The sequence below is a fragment of the Hypanus sabinus genome, chromosome 4, assembly GCF_030144855.1.
Source record: "Hypanus sabinus isolate sHypSab1 chromosome 4, sHypSab1.hap1, whole genome shotgun sequence".
NCBI lineage: Eukaryota > Metazoa > Chordata > Chondrichthyes > Myliobatiformes > Dasyatidae > Hypanus > Hypanus sabinus.
The window spans coordinates 124,101,824-124,119,588 of record NC_082709.1 but is presented as its reverse complement, the minus strand read 5'-3'; the positions used below and the strand labels follow the sequence as shown (position 1 = coordinate 124,119,588).

The following is a 17,765-nucleotide window of genomic DNA, read 5'->3' as shown; positions in this document are numbered from 1 at the left end:
ATTCCTTGACATTCTCCTGTTACCTTCCGAGCCGAGGTATTGGATCAAGGCAGGAAACAGGTTTCCAGGGGTTTATTACACTGTCCTTGGCAGAGTAAGATGTTCCTTGTTACTTAGAAAAGCAGCAGGTTGCTGGGATCTCCTGGACATTGATCAATCCTTCATCTGTGAAGTTTTATACATGGGAGCAGAATTCTACATAATACAGTTCTATCCCGTGTAACACATCACAACATATTGGCACAGAAACATATCATATGATAGACAAATTATATCATAAATTCATCAGCTCAGAAATAGGTTGTTCCTGCACACATCATCTGTGTGACAACTATCCATGCTAAATCATTGGCCCACATTAGTCCTGTACCCTTACACACCTTTCCTATCCAAATACCTATTAAAATGCCTTCTAAATATCAAAAAACTTTACATAAAACTATCCACCTTTGATGAGCCTGTTTCCAAAAACGTATTGTTCTGAAAAATGTTTTGAAATAGGGTCTTGACCATCACAGTAAAGAAAGTGGGATTATAATGGCACAAGTGGTCAAAATAATGTCATCATGATACCACAGCCAAGGAAAAATAATCATTCTTTATTTGAAAACTAAATATGGATGAAGAACAATCTGAAGCCTGACTCTGTAAAATAACCATCCACACTTGACCAAATACAGGACAGTCGGAGTTGTCTACAAAGCAAATCTAAAAAATTGGTGTTCATAGATTAACACATGATGGTGCCATGTTCCAAACCTAACTGGAAATCGCTGGGTACACATCTCACAAAAATTACTGAAGCACGATATTAAAAACAAATTTTCAAAGAGCATACTGAACTTACCCATCTGGTCTGACCTATAAACACAGAAAGCTAACCAACCAGATGAGGGGCCAAGGAATGCAGAACTCCTTCCACACAATTTGGTATTAAAGTTAAAGACAGTTGGTTCAAGGATTTAGAATGTTTCACTGTCCTTACGCAGACCTTAGTTAATGTTATAACATTTACTTTGACAATTACTATACAAACCTGCTCCACCATTGACCACTGATTTGAGTGATCAAATATACTATACATGAAACAAATGCAAATAAAAAAATCTTTTAAATTTGCTGATGAACTTGAATTGGAGGCAGGGAAACAGTCAATGCAGAAGAAGCCTGCAACAAGCTGCAGGAGGATACTGATTAATACAAGAATGGCAACTAATTGGCAAATTAAATTCAACGAAAACAGTGGTTACTTCTTACTTGAAAAGGTGCAAGTCTAGGTAGGGTGGAGGAGCAATGGGATATAGGAATTTAAATGTGCCAGTCACTGGTTGGCAAGGAGATAGAAGTAGGAAAGTTGTACTAAATCTGCAACAAGAACCCCGTTTAGTTCTAGTTGCCAGAATATAAAAAGTGTCAGATGATCAGAAATGATTTATAAAGATGAAACTGAAAATGTGAGAGGGATGTTCTGTATATAATTGGACAAGAGTGAAGAGTTGGAGCCTCTTTCCACTTGAGAAAAGGTTACTGAAGGTGACCTAATGGAGATCTTTAAAATGATGAGAGGTTTTAATCAAGTGAATGAAAACAGACCATAACTAGGGTCATAAATACAAAACGTCCAAAAGGGAATTCTGAAGAAATGTCATCATACAGCATGGAAATCGGCCCTTCAGTCCAAATGGTCCATGAAAACCAAGATTCTCATCTGGTCCCATCTATCCTAGTTTAGCCCATATCCCTCCAATTCAATCCTGTCCACATACCAGTCCAATTAGCAAGTGGTGAGAACACAGAAATCACTACTGCAGAGAGAATATGATGCAAATACTATAGACACACTTATAAGGATGTTGAATAATCACAAGACCCTAAGACACAGGAGCAGAATTAGGGCATTTAGCCCATTGAGTCTGCTCCACCATTCAATCATAGATGATCCTTTTTTCTCCTCCTCAGCTCCACTCTCCGGCTGTCTTCCCGACACCTTTGAAGCCGTATCCAGTCAAGAACCTATCAAGCTGTGCTTTAAATACACCCAACAACCTGGCCTTAACAGCTGTCTGTGGTAACAAATTCACCACCCTCTGGCTAAAGAAATTTCTCCGCATCTCTGTTTTAAATGGACGCCCCTCTATCCAGAGGCTGTGCCCTCTTGTCCTAGACTCCCCCACCATGGGAAATATCCTTTCCACATCTACTTGGTTTAGGCCTTTCAACATTCAACTGAGAGAAGGAAGGATATGGAGGCCAAGGAGACTCAAACATGACACAAGCGTCAGCCTACCTGTGTGCAAATAAACATACAAGCAATCATATCATAGCAGCCAGAGTTAGGCTGACTTAAAATATATGATTAGGGTTTTATTTTAATGGTTTAAACCCATAACTTGAATTCATTTTCAGCCAACTGTTTATCAGCATCAGAATTTTTATCAGTGACATAAATGAAGTGAAATTTGTAGTACAGTGAAAAGCCATAAAAATAACATATATAGATAAATAGAGAAATAATGGCCACATGTAATCTAAGACATCTAGAATTAGTTTATGAAAATCATTTGCTAATCTTTCACAATTATTCTGACAGCTACTATATAGCAGCATGAACTACTGTTCAATCACTGGGTCTGTTGTGAGAAGATTTAATTTACAAGTCCATTAGAGTTCTACTTTCAGCCTCAATAATATTTGTTTAGCACCTTAATGTTATATGAGTAGTGAGTAGTAGACTGATAAGCTTTTCCACTAATCATAGTTCATTCAGAACATAGGTCAAACATGAATAGAGCATTTTAGATTGTAATTTAAACCAGCAAACTGGACAAAGAAGGTTAACTGTACAATTCATAAACACTAATTGATGGCTCTCTTAGTAAGCTTTCTAAATGTATTTATAACTGCCTGCTCAATATATCAAGTCTTACATTCTGTTGTTTGACATAAACAAATAGGCTTTTTCTGCTTTATCGTGAATAATGCTTCCTGCAATTTTTATTTTGGGAATCATGTTAAAAAGCTGTCAAATTATCCCTTCTCTACATATCCTTTGATATTTCCACCTTGCTGAAAAATTACACGTTACTTAACAAGTCTGATTTAGAAGTTACAAATCAATCTTCCACTACCAAGAGTTAGAGGAAAAAACAATAGTTGTGCAATACTTAAAAGTGTTACTGTTAGACAACCAAGTTTAGCAGATAAAACAGATACATTATCCTCAAAAGAATAGAATTTTACATGAATTAAAATGTTACTCAGAGCTGTCTGTATCTCTAGTCTCAGAGTGGAGAGCAAAAATAAATACAGAAATGTACATAATATTGGGAAAATATCAAGCTACAAAATTAAAAAAAAATAAAGAATAAAGATAATTCTATGTACATAATATAGTTATATTCCTGTTGAAAATACCTTTTTTAACTGGTGGGTATATGAACAAACCCAGCTGGTATCAGAATATTCATGCTATCTTATTCAAATCAGCCCTGTCCTCTCCACAACCTAAAACTAACCTGTTACCTGCTCTCTTTCCCAGTTCTAACCAAAGGTCTTTGATTTGAAATATTAACAGTCTCGCTTTTCACAAATGTTGCTTGACCTGTTGTCTACCTCCAGCATTTTCTTCCAGCTGATAAAGGACTTTTTTTCCCCCTTAAATATCTGGTCTAAATATAGATACCAGAATGATCCTAAATGACAGCCAAGCTGCAAGCTAGTCAGTTGAACCAGATAGCAGCTTGCCAAGAGCCAAATGAACACACTAAAGATTTATGCACATAATGTGGAAATTACAAACGTTCTATTCATCAGTCTTGATATTTCTCGATTTCTGAATGACCCTTCAAATGCTGTGAAATTCCACATAAAACAAGATGGAAAGCGTCCTACCCTTGAGTTCCAAGATGAAATTAATCCTTTAAAATGTTCAGATAAGTAGCCTTGTGCTGTCAGATGTTTGATGCTATGCCAGATGAACTCTCAGAAGTTCAAAGATATGCCTTGATGACCGGATGCAATCACTGCGAGGTGAAGCCTGCCAAGAATTTACAATGGATCCTGGCTTGCAGCAAAGCACTCAGGCTACACGTTTTAAAATGACATAAAACACGTACACTTCACAATGGTTCTGGGGACAATACACAAGGTGGAATGAAAGAAAAAAGTATTCCTTAGGGTAGTGCATCCCATGTGACCCTACCACAATGTTTCTTTCTTCCCCCACTTTAACTTCCAACTTTAATCTTGGGCATTTAATTTCCATCTTTTCAACAGCATAAGTCCATAGTTACAAATGCCCAACCTATGAACACCCCAACAACCCAAGTGAGGTCCATAGTATTAAATTTAAAAGTCTGATAAATATACTTCACATTCACTCCAACAAATAAGAAAATTCATCTTCTACTTTTAGTCATTTTTCATTCTTATCAGTCTTTAACTACTTTTGCTACCATTCATTACAATTTTTCATTACAATATTGAGTGATTTGTGTGTTCTCCAACCTATAGGCAAAAATCAGCCGAAGGATATCCATCCATTATCTGGGGATGGTTGGTAGTTTTTTTTCCCAAATCCAAGATAAGATCAAATCTTATTTCTGCAGCACTATATTAAAGCCACTGCATCCACAGATATAACACTGGCTCATACTGAGCAGCATGAAAAACTAGCAACACACACAAAATGCTGGTGGAACGTAGCAGGCCAGGCAGCATCTATAGGAAGAAGCACTGTCGACATTTCGGGCCGAGACCCTTCGTCAGGATTCAGCATGAAAAGCTGCCCACTTAAAACTTGCTCACAGTAAGCAAGGCAAATTACATTTAAATAATTACTGTCCAATCAGTCAGCTCTCAAACATCAGCACAGTGACACTGTTGACAAAGTTGTCAAGGAGCATTAACCTGTTCACCACTGCCGACCTGGGGTTTCATCAGGACTTCCTGGGCCCAGACTCATCGCTGCCATGGGTCAAAGAGTTGAATGACAAAGGTGAGGGAAGAGTGGCTGCCATGACATCGAAGGGGCATTTTTGATCAAGAGTGGCATCAAAAAGCTCCAGAGCAACTGAAATCAAATGGGCATCAACATGGAAAATGCTCCAACCGTGAAGTTGTACTTCACACACGGGAAGACAGTTGCTGTTTCTGGGGCAGTGGAAGGTGGCTTCAATTATCCCTGCCCAGAACTTCACTGCAGGATTCGAGCATCCATAATCTCATTGTCGGAGAGCCTACTTAACAAGGAAATCCATTCAGTGACTAAAGAGGGTTCAGTGTTGATCCCACGGTAAAAAGTTAAAAAAAATAAGGGTGGAATGTTTTCTGCATCACCATGAACTCTTGTGAATAACAAGATTCACTAGTGAAAGTGATGCAGAACACATCTGTTCTAATGCAAAAAAAGATAGCAAAGCACAAAGACTTGATGATGGATATCCCAGAGCCAGTTCCATATTTTCACAACAGATCACTATAGATGTCGCCTGACTCAGTGAGTTCTTCCAGCAGCTTTTTTTCTTGCTGCAGATTCCAGCTTCTGCAGCCACTGGTCTCCCCCATCTATCAACAAATCCATGTCCTTATTTCTGCAAACAGCCTAATGTCTTACCTTGGAAAATACACTCTGAAGGTCCACGACAATATTCAGGCCTGAGCTGGAATATAGCAAGTTAGATTCACAACGACTTTCTCTAGCGAGAGAAAACACATCTCCTTGCCATTCAATGTCATTACTTTTACATGTTCTGGCACCATTAAAATCCTGGAAGGTCACAAACTAAAATAACCCAGCCACATAAATACCACGGCAACAAGAGCATGGTTCACTTCCAAATCATTTTCACACTCTACAAGAACAGAAATCATAAGTATCTTTCAATACTGACTGTTTGCAGATTAGGCGATGCAGCTCCAACAACAGTCAAGTTTAAAGCGAAGATGAAGCAGTCTCCTGAATGGATAATGCACCCACAAGCTTAAACAAACACTCCTCCATCCTCAGAGCACTGTGACTGCTATGTATTCAAGCTGCAGATCCACAACAACTCACAAACTAAAACTCATCTCCATCCTGATGGAAATTCATAGGAACATCATCACTTCCAAGCTTTACTCTGTCCTGATTTGAACAACTTTCCTTGAGAATTCTTTATTCAGGGCAAGCCCTGAAACTCCAATCCCCTCCATACCAATGGTAGCAACTCCAGAAGGTAGCACCTTCGCAAGGGATGTTAGAAATGGTGAATAAACCATTAATTGCTCATGACCCTTCGGCCAAAAAATTAAATTTTAAGAATTCCATAAACTTCACTTACCACAAAGTCAAACTCCAATGAGACTAGAAGTGATTATTCAATACTTTCCCCTTAAGACAACCCAGGAATCAACCAAGAAAACCTTAGCTGACCTGCCTCCAAAGCAAAGTTACCCTTCTTGGGGTACTGTAAGTGGAACAAAACCATAAATTATTACAGATAAAGACCTACCATTACCCTGTTTAGGGGTTGAAAAACTTTCCTACACCTTGCAACGAAGGCCAACATTTCAACCTGCCTTATAATTACTTGCTGCATTGAATTGCTAACTCCCTTCGTTTCGTATGCAAGGGTGCACTGCTGTATTTATATTGTATTCTGGTATTCTATAGCATTAACAAAGTGGATAACGTGATATTTCCCCATTTTTTTTCATCCACTGTTTAACTTACCTGGAGACCCTGCATATCCAACCTTATCCAAGCATGGAGAAGGTTGGGAACTGGGGTTGAGGAGGAGATAAAAAGAAGGATCAGCATTGATTGAATGGCGGAGGCAGACTTGATGGGCCTAAAGTTCTGCTCCTATGTCTTATGGTTTTTATTTCTTTTAATAACCTTGAGAGAAGACACTGTGTCCTGTATATTCATCTTACACTTTAACTTCAATTAATTTATTCATTATTTTCTCTTATCTAAATCCATAGTTAATCCATACCTTGTTTTATTTTTTTTGTATTAATGTAGAAAGTAGGCACTTCCTCCCTCTGTGCTGCTAAACACACCTACTGCTCAGGGGGTAACTATAATCAACACTTACAAATGTTCATATGTGTTACCAAACAGCTGCTAGACTCTTTAGAAAATCTAATGAGATTCCAGTTACAAATGTGTATTAACATGTTATAATGCACATTTCAACCTTCGTTTCCCTGAATATAGCTGCAACCTCTCCTGTAAATAGCCACTTCCTCCCCGTAACTAAATCAAAAGCTTTTAATATGCAGGAACCTCTTAAAATATCCTCCACATCATTTATTTACTAATACACCACTGCCAAAAAAAATGCTACTAAGCTTTTGATATCACCCTCTGTGGGCTTCTATCAATCAGTTCCCTTTTTGCTCTCACACTATAACACCATAGGTCAAAATATTCCAGTCTGTTTCGTTTCAAGGAAATGATTAAATCTTACAAGTTTACCAATTTTTTCACTACATTAGGACATTCCAACGGATTTATTATTCACCAATTCTCTACCAGCATTTATTGTCTCCGCATCTGTTATTACATGCACTGTATTTCCAAGGGAAAGGGAATTCTGGCTGTTCTGAAGACGGGTTTATTCTGAGCACTTAGTTATTACAACTGTGAGGAAGAATGTGAACAAATCCTCCTGACCCGACGGTACCGTTTTACGTTTCCCTGTAACTATAATATCCGTCATCAATACGATTGCCTGCACTTTTTAAAGGGCATTCTTACCTGAAACAGTACATCTACCTGAAACAAATTCAAATCTGCACAGTCATCACACGGCACTTGCTCACGGTTCGAAACCCAGCCCTATCATAATGCCTACACAGACGGGGAGAGAAACGCACTGTACAAACCAGGTTACGATAAAGTCAACTGGCAGCCGGCGAACTTGATTTGTGTTGGGCGTTTTAAGTTGGAATACTGCTGAAACGCCGCACACCGAGTGGAAGTACAGCACCTGTAGCCAGCGGCTTCCTCGCTTCCCCTCCGCGACCTTCACTCACTTTTCCCGACGGCCGGCGGCATCGAGCAACAGGTCCGGCTCACTTCCGCGTCTCGCTACCTTGTTGCGCTCGCTCACACGCCCTGCGCGTCCCCGGCCGCCGCCGCCGCCGCGCGCTCCCCCGCCGGCCACGGCGCCGCCCCATCGCGCGCGCTCGGTGACGTGACAGCGGCCACGCCCTCTCGGTTTCCAGTTCATTGCAGTTCAAAGTGCAAAATACAGGGACAGCGACGGGAGACTTGCTGAATTGTCTTTAGTTGTTCTATGCGACATTCAGGTTTCTAGTCACACATTGTATATATTGTTTAAGAATTTTACTCATCGTACTAAATAGTAAATTATCCTTACATATTCCACCCCACATATCAACACCCTGCATTACGATTGACTGCTGTATCCTCTAAACAATGCCTTTTCTCCATTGTCCATCTCTTTGGCATGGCTTTGGCTATAAATTTAATTAATAAGATTCCAGTTTAAAAAACTGCTTTCCTTTGCTACCAATAGTTCTTGATCTCCCGGAGGATCTGCTCTACATCCACTTCTATTTCTTTCCCAGTCCAAAGACATCATTGGAAGTGTTAAGATCAGATTTCACACGTGCACTCTTGATTCACTCAAAATTAAAATTGGGAAGATTTATTTATTGAGATACAGCGCAGAATAGGCCTTCCCAGCCCAGCAATTCCTGATTTAACACCAGCCCAATAACAGGACAATTTACAATGACCAATTAACCTACTTTCTGGCACGTCTTTGGACTGTGGGAAGAAAGTGGAGCACCCGTCACGGGGAGAACATACAAACTTACAGACAGTGGTGGGAAATGAACCTGGGTCACTGCTACTGTAGCGTGTAATGCTAACCACAACACTACCATGCCACCCCAATGGAAAAGCAACTCAACTTCAATTCACTGCCACCATCCTCAAACCATGAAGTGAAGAAGAAATGTAAAATACTGCATTTACATGGCACCTTCTGCTTCCAGTTTAGAATGGTTCAGTGTGATTACTTCTATGATGTGGGAATCATTATGCCAGAACTTCTGTAGTATGTAGTGTTAACTGCAGATGCTTCACAGCCCAAGGGACCTGCTTTCAGTGCCATGTTTTGCATATTCTCCCCATGGTAGTTTTTATCCCAGAAGGGTGAGCCTTTATGAGAGCAAGTGCTCAAATTAGCAAAATCTTCCTAAAATATTCTCATGCGAGTCATAACAATTTTGAGCACAGATTATCATTGATTACTGATTTAGTAATGATAATTATAGACATTTTTAAGGAAAGTGGTGAGTCCTGTTCCAGATTTGCATGTATTGGTTGTTTTATTATTAATAAAAGTAAAACAGAAAGAATAAATATATTAATTTATATTACTTTTATTAATAGTTTTATTAATGCCCTTCATTCTTATATTAACACATACACACACACACACACACACACACACACACACACACACACACACACACACACACACACACACACACACACACACACACACTATATATCCACACACACATGTGTACATACAGTGGATTCTGGTTAATTGGAACACATCAGAACCAATACATTTTGGCCAATTAAGCAGCTGCCCCAATAGTCAAAGCTTTACAGAAATGGTTAAAAGGGTATATGAAAAAACTACCATTTAACTGAGGAACAAATTATGTATTTAAATAAAATACGGAACAAATTAGAACACTGCCAATACTATACACTACTACAAAACTGTATTTTTTCCTAATAGTTACCAACGGACCAATTTATCCAGGATATGCTGTATTTAAAAACGCAAACGCGAGGAAATCTGCAGATGCTAGAAATTCAAGCAACACACACAAAATGCTAGTGGAATGCAGCAGGCCGGGCTGCATCTATAGGGAGAAGTACAGTTGGCGTTTCGGGCCGAGACCCTTCGTCAGGAATAAAAAGAAGCAATAAAGAGATCCAGAGCAGGCAGGAGACCAGAACGGGGTGTCCATGAAGAGGAGGAGAAGGGGTCATCGGTGGGGGTGGGAGAGTCCTTAATAAAAAGAAGCAATAAAAAGATCCAAATAAAAAGAAGCAATAAAGAGATCCAAATGTATGTTATTTTGTTTAACTGTAAATGAACAAAATCAATGTAGACACCCAGTGCAGATAATAGACTGCCTTCATACAATGCCTATTACGATTGCATCCTCCAAATCTTTATTTTCATTATAACATTTTTTTCTCAAGATGATTGTCAACACCTTCAAATTCGTTGTAGTTTCTAACTTGCTGAAGTAGTGAAATCATTTCATTTTCACTCCCGGCTGTTTCTGGCATCTCCAAGCTTGAATGCTTGAAACCACATTGAGCAAAAGAGTTCTGAATTGTCTTACAGCTTATTTCTCACCAACTATCAGTGACAAAACTCATTGCATTTTGAACACAAACACATGCAACAGACATGATTTTTAAAATGTTCACTATAAGTACATTTTAATATATAATGCCTATACAAGTACACACTACTGACCATAAGACAAGATATAGGAGCAGAATTAGGCCATTTGGCCCATCGAGTCTGCTCTGGCATTTCATCATGGCTGATCCATTTTCCCTCTCAGCTCCAGTCTCCTGCCTTCTCCCCATATTCCTTCATGAAGAATATGTCAACCTCTGCCTTAAATATACATAATGACTTGGCCTCCACAGCTGCCTGTGGCAATGAATTTCATAGATTCACCACTCTCTGGCTAAAGAAATACCTCCTCATCTCCATTCTAAAAGGGCACCACTCTATTCTGAGGCTGTCCTCTGGTCCAAGACTCTCCCACCATAGGAAATATCCTCCTGGAATCATTTTCATGAAATTCCTTTGAACCTTCTCCAGTTTCAGCACATCCTTTCCTAGATAAAGGCCCAAAATTGCTCACAATACTCCAAGTGAGGCCTCACCAGTGCTTTATAAAGCCTCAACATTACATCACTGCTTTTATATTCTAGTCTTCTTGAAATTAATGCTAACATCACATTTGTCTTTCTTACCACAAACTCAACTTGCATATTAACCTTTCAGAAATCCTGCACAAGGACTCCCAAGTCCCTTTGCACCTCAGTTTTTTGAATTTTCTCCCCATTCAGAAAATAGTATTTCTTCTACCAAAGTGCATGACCATACACTTCCCAACACTGTATTCCAGCTGCCACTTCTTGCCCATTCTCATAATCTGTCTGTCCTTCTGTAGCTTCTCTGCTTCCTCAAAACTACCTGCCTCTCCACCTATCTTCGTACCATCTGCAAACTTTGCCACAAAGCCATCAATGGCTAGCTTCCTTTCGTATTCCATCTTTGCCTGATTAATTACTTTTTTAGTTACCTTCCATTTGTTTTTAAGTTTCCCAATCTTCTAACTTCCCACTAATTTTTGCTTTATTATATGCCCACCCTTTGATTTTTATGTCGGCTTTGACTTCTCTTGTTAGCCACAGTTGTATCATCTTGTCTTTTGAGCACTTCTTCCTCTTTGGGATGTATATATCCTGTGCCTTCTGAATTGCTTCCAGAAATTCCAGCCATTGCTGCTCTGCCATCATCCCTGCCAGCATTCTTTTCCAATCAGTTTTGGCCAACTCCTCTCTCATGCTTCTGTAATTCCCTTTACTCCACTGCAGTACTGATACATCTGACTTTAGCTTCTCCCTCTCCAGTTTCAGGTTTAATTTGTTCATATGATGATTACTTCCCCTAAGGGTCTTTTTACCTTAAGCTCTCTAATCATTGCACAACACCCAATCCAGAATAGCTGATTCCCTAGTGGGCTACACCATGAGCTGCTCTAAAAAACCATCTTGTGGGCATTCTAGAAACTCCCCTCTCGGGATCCAGAACCAATATGATTTTCCCAATCTACGTGCATATTGAAATCCCCATGACAATTGTCACATTGCCTTTTGGCAAGCATTTTCTATCTCTTGTTGCAATTTGTGTACCAGATCCTTACTACTGTTTGGAAGTCTGTATCCCACTTCCCATCAGGGTTTTTTACCCTTGCAGTTCCTTAGCTCTGCCCACAGTGATTCAGCACATTCAAACTTTCTGTCACTTCTTTCTAATGATTTGATTTCATATTTTACCAACAGAGCTATGCTACCCCTTGTGCCTTCCTGCCTGTCCTTTTGATATAATGTGCATCCTTGTACATTAATCCCCTAGCTATAATCTTCTTTTCGCCATGATTCAGTGATCCCTCCAACATCATACATGCCAATCTGTAACTGTGCTACGTTAATCGACCTTATTCCATATACTACACACATTCAAATATAGCACTTATAGTCCTTTATTCACCCTTATTGATTTTGTATGCCTTTTACATTGGAACTCATCCTGTTGACTGAAGTTCTTCCCTATCATCAGCCTCTCCTTGCTAGCAGTATCACTACACATTGCCTCTGTTTGTGAACAAATTACCTCATCGTCAGCAATATCTCTCTGGATTCCAATCCCCTGGTAAATTAATTTAAACCCTCCCAAACAACTCTAGCAAACCAGCCCACAAAGATATTGAACCCCCTTGGTTTCAGGTGTGACCCACCCTTTTTGTACAGGTCAGACCTTCCCAAGATTCCAGTGATCCATAAATCTGAACCCCTGCCCCCTGCACCAGTTCCTCAGCCACACATTCACCTGGCAAATCATCCTATTCTTACCCTTAGTGGGGCATAGCACAGACAGCAATCCAGAGTTTACTGTTCTGGAGGTGCTGTTTTAGAGCTTTCTACCTAGCTCCCTAAAATCGCTCTTCAGGACCGACACTAGTTAGAAACTCTTTGACAACAGACTGCTGTCCCAATTAAATGGCATAGCATTTCAAATATATGAAGCGAATCCTGGCTATTTTCTCGATTAGGTTTTGCTTTCTTTGCTGTCCCAAATAAGCAGCTGCTCTGATTAACTGATGGAACAATTGACAATGAAACCTACTGTGTGTGTATATACTGTGTCATGCAAAAGTTTAGGCACTCCTGGTCAAAATTTCTGTTACTGTGAATAGCTAAGCAAGTAAAAGATGACCTGATTTCCAAAAGACTTAAAGATGACACACTTCTTTAATATTTTAAGCAAGATTACTTTTTTATTTCCATCTTTTACAGTTTCAAAATAACAAAAAAGGAAAAGGGCCTGAAGCAAAAGTTCAGGCACCCTGCATGGTCAGTACTTAGTAACACCCCCTTTGGCAAGTATCACAGCTTGTAAACTCTTTCTGTAGCCAGCTAAGAGTCTTCCAATTCTTGCTTGGGGGATTTTCGCCCATTCTTCCTTGCAAAAGGCTTTAAGTTCTGTAAGATTCTTGGGCCGTCTTGCATGCACTGTTCTTTTGAGGTCTATCCACAGATTTTCGATGATGTTTAGGTCGGGGGACTGTGGGGGCCATTGTAAAACCTTCAGTTTGCGCCTCTTGAGGTAGTCCATTGTGGATTTTGAGGTGTGTAACCTGTTGTAGAAGTCATCCTCTTTTCACCTTCAGCTTTTGTACAGACAGTTTGATGTTTGCTTTCAGAATTTGCTGGTTCTTAATTGAATTCAATCTTCCCTCTACAAGTGAAATGTTCCCCGTGCCACTGGCTGCAACACAAGCCCAAAGCATGATCGATCCACCCCCATGCTTAACAGTTGGAGAGGTGTTTTCTTCATGAAATTCTGCACCCTTTTTTCTCCAAACATACCTTTGCTCATTGTGGCCGAAATGGTCTATTTTAACTTCATCAGTCCACAGGACTTGTTTCCAAAGTGCATCAGGCTTGTTTAGATGTTCCTTTGCAAACTTCTGATGATGAATTTTGTGGTGAGGACACAGGAAAGGTTTTCTTCTGATGACTCTTCCATGAAGGTCATATTTGTGCAGGTGTCACTGCACAGTAGAACAGTGCACCACCCCTCCAGAGTTTGCTAAATCTTCCTGAAGGTCTTTTGCAGTCAAACGGGGGTTTTGATTTGCCTTTCTAGCAATCCTACGATCAGTTCTCTCGTAAAGTTTTCTTGGTCTTCCAGACCTCAACTTGACCTCCACCATTCCTGTTAACTGCCAGTTCTTAATTACATTACGAACTAAGGAAGCAACTACCTGAAAACATTTTATCTTCTAAAACCCTTCTCCTGCTTTGTGGGCATCATTTATTTTAATTTTCAGAGTGCTAGGCACTTGAGTAGAGGAGCCCATGGCTACTGATTGTTGGGACAAGGTTTGAGGAGTCAGGGTTTGAAATTTGCATCACCTGGCCTTTCCTAATGATGACTGTGAACAAGCCATAGCCATAACAGTCTTAAGGTCTGAGACTTTGGTAAACGTTATCTGAGAGCTCAAATCTCTTGGGGTGCCCAAACTTTTGATTGGTGCTCCTTTCCTTTTATTTCACTCTAAAATTGTACAAAATAAAAATAATACTCTAATCTTGCTTAAGATGTTGAAAAGAATGTTTCATCTTTAACTTTATAACTTTTGAGATCAGTTTATCTTCTACTCACTTAGCTATTCACAGTAAGAGAAGTTTTGACCAGGGAAGCCCAAACTTTTGCATGACACAGTATATAAAAACACACTTAGAGTATATACGCTCAGTGGCCATTTTATTAGTCATTAGTCGCTTCTCAGGGAGGAGCTGATATAGTTCATCACCAACCTCTCAAAACTTCTCAACATTGTGGTATCAGTGATAGTGGACAATAGTCACTGAGGCAGGTCATCTATACAGTTGGTTGAAAAGTTCCAGAGACAGGTCAACAGGAGTTCCTATTTATGTTCCAAAGTTTCGGGTGACTGTTAAGAAAAGATTATCAGACAAACTATCAGTATTCATTCTTGCATTGGTTATCATTATAGCATTGGAGTGGGCTGAAGAAGTATGCTCTGATTATGTACCTCTGTGCTCTGATTCATTCCAGGTTTTCACACACAGGCACTTCAGTCTGTCGGCCAGACATTGTAGCAGAGGTTGGATAACATCTGATGAGGCTGCCGGACTTGTGCTTCGGCATTCATTTCTTATGGGTCTCCACCCACGCTGGGGTCGTAGGAAACGAGGTGGCTGATCATCTCGCTGAGCAATCACAAAAAACTAAGGATGTAAATATCCTGGTCCGTTTGCATAAAGGGGAGGTGAAAAACCAAAATTAGGAAGTCTATTTGATCACTGTGGCAACAAACCTGTGAAAGGAAAAGAAAGGTCAGCATTAATAGAAAATACAGGGGAGGGTGGCACATCAACTGGGAGATGGGTATAACAGAAGGAAAAAGTTATACTTACACATTTCTGTATTGAACAAACTAGATTGAATAATTTCTTGTTTGGAATTAATATGAATGATACAGGCATTTGTAGGGAGTGCGCTTGTCAAGAAACGCTGCAGCGTGTGTTAGTTGAATGCAGATCCTGTGAGGAGTGATGGAATATCTAACTGCTAAATTGAGATCTTTGGAATAGACACAGCTCAACATGGAATGTTTGTTCGACTATCACTGCCACTTGTGCGTATTTGACTCTTTGAAAAGCATTAGACTTTGGGGTAGTACTTGAGGATTTTTTGATAAGGGGTTGGAATTAAAGTGGGTGTACTTAATAATGCTTTGCTCCACTTTGCAGCTCAATAAGTGGCAGTAATGCAATTTATTGATCTGCCAATGTCATTAAAAGAAGAAGAAGTAATGGTTCAGGTGCTGTTCAGACCAAACATCAGAATGGGGAAGAAATCTGATCTGAGTGACTTAGACTACAGAATGATTGTTGGTGCCAGAAGGGGTGGTTTGAGTATCTCAGAAATTACATGCACAGCAATCTCTAGAACTTACAGAGAATGGTGCAAGAAATGAAAAAAAAACACATACAGTGAGCGACAGTTCTGTGGGTGAAAACACCTTGTTAATGAGAGAATGGCTAGACTGGTTTAGGCTGACAGGAAGGCAACAGTAACTCAAATAGCCAGGCACTACAACAATGGTGTGCAGAAGAGCATGTCTGAAATTATAACGTGTCAAACCCTGAAGTAGATGGGCAGCAGAAGACCACAGACACTTTATTAAGTACATGAAGTGTACTTACATCTAATAAAGTGGTCACTGAGTACACAGTATATGTAAGAGGGAGAGAGCGATTGGGAAGCTAATTGAATGGTGCCACAACAACCACCTTGTGCTCAACATCACCAAAACCAAAGAGCTGCCTATCAGAATCAGAATCAGGTTTAATGTCACTGGCACATGCTGTGAAATTTTTTAACTTTGCGGCAGCAGTACAATGCGATACATGATCAATTTAGAAGAAAGAAAAGTGAATTACAGTAATTATTTTAGTGTATCTAAAATAGTTCAGTTAAAATAAGCATTGCAAAAACAGAAATTTTAAAAAAGTATTGATGTAGTGCTTATGGGTTCAACAAGCATTTAGTAATTGGATGGCAGAGGGGAAGTCTCTGTTCCTGAATCTCTGCAGGATGAAGAAGCCAGGGTCTCCATGAGCTAGTCCTCATTCGGGGATCATTGGTGGAGAGGGTCAGTAACTTTAAATTCCTTGTAATCGTATCAAGGGATCTGTCCTGGGACCAGTGTTTAAGTGCCATCACAAAGAAGGTACAACAGCTCTACTTTCTTCGAAGTTTGCGTAGATTCCACACGTCACCTAAAACTTGGACAAACTTCTATAGATACACAGTGGAGAGTATCTTGACTGGTTGTGTGGAAACACCAATGGCCTGAAATGGAATAATCTACAGAAAATGGTGGACATAGCCCAGTCAATCACAGGAGTACCCTAACCCACCATTGAACATATCTACAAGCAGTGCTGCCACAAGAAAGCAGCATCCATCATCAAGGACCACCACTATCCACACCTCGGTAGTCAACACACTGATACCATCAGACCAGAGGTATACCAGAGCTTTAAGTCCCACACTACCAGGTACAGGAACAGTTTATACCCTGTAACCATCACACTCCTGAGCCGGCATGGATGACTTTACTAAGCATAACTCTGAACTGATCCCACAACCTACCGTCTTATTTTCAAGAACTCCATACAACATGAGTAAACCTCATGCTCTCAGTATTATTTCTTCTTTTTCTTGCACAGTTTGTCTTCTTTTACACATTAGTTGTTTGTCAGTCCTTGTGTATGTATAGTTTTCCATCAATTCTTTTACATATATCTTCCTGTAAATGCCTATATGAAAATGAACCTCAGGCTAGTATATGGTAACAAACAGAAATGTACTTTGACTTCAAGACTGAAATAAATAAAGCACGTAAGAAAACCTGTTCAAAAATTATTTTAAGAAGACAACTGTTGAAGGGTTTACATAAGATGTAGTAAAAAGGAATGCTGAAGATGCCCTTGAAGTGGTGTTGGCTCAATGCGCTGGAATGGCTTCCTTCCATACTGTTTGTTCCATAAAGCTAATGGTTCATCCTCATATAACTCTATCAGTTCTTAACCGTTAGTCATTTCCAGATCAATCTCAAAATGTACAATATACTGTAAGGGCAAAGAGACCTTGCTCATTCTGCTTAAAGCACTGCTTAAAGATCCCAGCTGAGCTACTAAATGTCTTAGCAACAGAGGAAAAGCACAGGAACTTTCAAAGAAGGTTTTTGGATCTGGAGCTTTTGGTTATGAGGTTAAATTGTTAGGGCTAGGACTGCTTGTTCTAAGATAAGGAAGGTTACAGAGTGATTTACTCAAGGTATTTATAATTATGACAAGCCTAGAAAGTGTG

At 39.7% G+C, this 17,765-nt stretch overlaps 1 protein-coding gene across 4 annotated transcripts in view; it reads right to left on the bottom strand.

Annotated features, from left to right (window-relative positions):
- The window catches only part of zdhhc23b (zinc finger DHHC-type palmitoyltransferase 23b), a 34,182-nt gene extending 26,035 nt beyond the window's left edge, over window positions 1–8,147 (bottom strand). For 2 of the 4 annotated variants that reach the window (XM_059968070.1, XM_059968074.1), the window contains exon 1: window positions 7,977–8,128. The gene's annotated coding sequence lies outside the window, so the exon portion shown is untranslated. Of the gene's footprint in view, window positions 1–7,872 lie in introns of all 4 variants that reach the window. The other 2 variants (XM_059968072.1, XM_059968071.1) reach the window with 2 other exon arrangements.
- Between the last annotated feature and the right edge of the window lie 9,618 nt (window positions 8,148–17,765).